The sequence below is a fragment of the Otolemur garnettii genome, unplaced genomic scaffold (assembly GCF_000181295.1).
Source record: "Otolemur garnettii isolate 467f Iridium unplaced genomic scaffold, OtoGar3 scaffold00086, whole genome shotgun sequence".
Taxonomy (NCBI): Eukaryota; Metazoa; Chordata; class Mammalia; order Primates; family Galagidae; genus Otolemur; species Otolemur garnettii.
The window spans coordinates 7,584,083-7,586,797 of record NW_003852481.1 but is presented as its reverse complement, the minus strand read 5'-3'; positions in this window follow the sequence as shown (position 1 = coordinate 7,586,797).

The window sequence follows — 2,715 nt, the reverse complement described above, 5'->3', positions numbered from 1 at the left end:
TAAGCCACATGGGCTCTGTGACTTCACATGTGCCTGGATATACCTGGGAGTTGGCAGTTTGAGCCACTGGAGTCAGTCTGGGGGAAGAAATGAGCTGAGTGTGGACAAAGATGACAAAGTGTGAAAGCCAGGTCCAAAGACAAGGGCTAGGCCTCAGGAATGAGAGGCGATTGAGCTGGGTGAATTACAAGTTTCCCAGTGCTTGCTACCAAGATCTGATGAAGATCCTTCCCTATGAAGAGGACCACTGGGGATATCTTGAACTACTTTATAGAAGCATCAGATCAGCTTTGGTTGAAAACAACAAAACATAAGTGGAACTAGCAACAGCTAAATGGTAATAAATTATAGGAAGAGGAATTCAGGGTCAAGGTTACAGCTGGATCCCAGGAACAACTGGAAGGAAGCAGGGTCTTGACGGTCTCAGACCTCTTTGTGTGGGTGTTCCTCATCTGTGAAATGGGAATAATGATAATCCCCACCTCCTGGGTCTAACGTGACGATGATGTGACATGGTACATGTGACGAACTTAGCACAGCACATCATATGATAAGCGCTTAGTAAGTGTGGCTAGAAATCTCAGATTTGCTGAAGGTTAAAGCAAATTAAGACCTCTTGGCCACAGAGCTTTGTTTTCAAGGAGTTTGTATTCTCACAGGGGAAACAAGACAGCCCACAGCAAAGCCAGGAAAATAGCGTTTGTTGGGCAAACGGATGTGCTCCTTGGGGCATAGAAATGCAGCTTGGAACAAGTACTGTTTCAGTCCAGCCTAGAGAAGCAAAAATGGGATGGCCGAAAGGGAACAAAGCCACCATGGGCTATAACCTGCCCACACCTTAGAGAAGACAAAGCCACTTAGCTGAAGGAAGGGGTCTAGTTCCTGGCCTAGTTCCTGGTCGTTAGTGACCTTGAGCAGATGAGTTACATTCTCTGATTTACAGCATGAGGATAGAGGAACACATACTTTGGGCTTTTTGGTCAAGAGAGTGGCACACAGCAGGCAAGCCAACCCTTCCCAGATGGTCACTGGAGACAAAAGTGATACTGTGGGAATTTGCGGGACACTACTTTCCCTAAGCCTCTAGGAAGGGTACTGTGCCTCTGCCCTGCCCCGTCTACCAGGAGGAACAACCCAGGGCCTGGATCTGAGACCGTAAGAGATTTCTTTTCTCCTCTACCCCAGAACCCAGTAGGATACATCAAATATAGCAGAAATTGCAACAAAAATCAGAGCCCAATTGAACTAGACTTTAGATAATTCACTCACTATCTCTGAGTCTGTTTCTTTGTCTGTAAACCCAGAAAGATAATATCTGAAAGGGTAGTTGTGAGAACTAAGTTAGGGGTCATTGGTGCAGACCGATGGCCAATGTGAGGGGCCTTTGCCATGAATCCGGAGGGGTGGGCTTTGTTTCTTTATCTCAAGCCCTCGTGCACCCCCCTGCCATTCTCTAAAAGGAAGCCTTCCTGCCTGGGTACAGCACATTCTTGTCCTACCCAGGAGGTACGCTCAGGCCTTGGCCCCTGCGTGCACACACACAGACATCCGCAGGTCATGCCAGCACACACACAAACACCCACACACATGCACACGCGGCTTGCTTTCTACCGTGTACAGAAAGAGCAGCCTGAGTAAATTCCCCCTTCCTCTCTCCCCATGTCGCTTTGTTCTGCCTGCACAGGCAACAAATTAAAACAAGAACCCCCCACCGCCCAGAGCTGCCTGGGCTCCTGCCACACGGGCTCTAATAATAGCCGAGCGGAAAGGCCCCCTGTCCGTCAGGCCCCGCAGCCAGGAGGCAGCGCTTTTCATTGGCAGCCAGAGCAGAGAGGCTGGGAGCTTTTGCTGTGTTTATTTGGTGTGACTTTGGGGCGATTATATATTGTTTCTTGTCCTCTGTCTAAGTGCTTCATCAGAGATGGGGGGAGGAGACGAGGGGTGAAGGGGCAGTCGCGGGGAGATAAGCAAAAAAGAAATTCAACTTCCTCAGGAAAACACAGGCGGCAGGCTCAGTCAATGCAGGCCCCGGCACACAGCAAAATTGAACTTTCCCTGCCTCACAGTGGTCTTTGAAAGCATTCAATTATCTGTCTGCACCTATAGAAAATGTTGGGGATTGCTTCCAGAAGCCTTTAAAAGGGTCTATACATGACAGAGGTGCATGCACACTCTCAGCGGCAGGCTGGAAAACAACAACAATCCATTCATTTACCTTTGAAAAAGCCAAAAAGGTATAAATTCCGCCCAGAAATCAATCTCCCACTCTCTTTCTTTCTTTGTCTTTTGCCACATCCCTTCCTCAACCTCTCACCCCATCTCGTGCTTATTTATTTATTTTTCAGCCAAGGCCACAGGAGGCGGCCAAGAAGGCAGCGTTAACGCAGAGGCAAGAAGCTGAGTGTATTTTGATGGAAATGCTGGCTCCACTCAGGCAAAGCGGGAGCGAGCGCCACAAACTGGCTCCCCACGGGTCTCCCATTCCAATTGAAGGCATTTTCACGGAGCGCCCACCATGGCCTAGCAGCCAAGCACATTAGCGGATGCCAGTTCTTTGGATTCTCCAAATACATCTTTGAAGTGGATGGTGTTTCTCCCACGTTGCAGGTCAGGAAAAGTGAGGCTCAAATGGTTACTGAGTAGCAGGACCAGGAAGCCCCTTCTCATCTTCTGCCTCTCCATCCAGACCCTTCCTAGCCGTGCCATTTCTGCTTC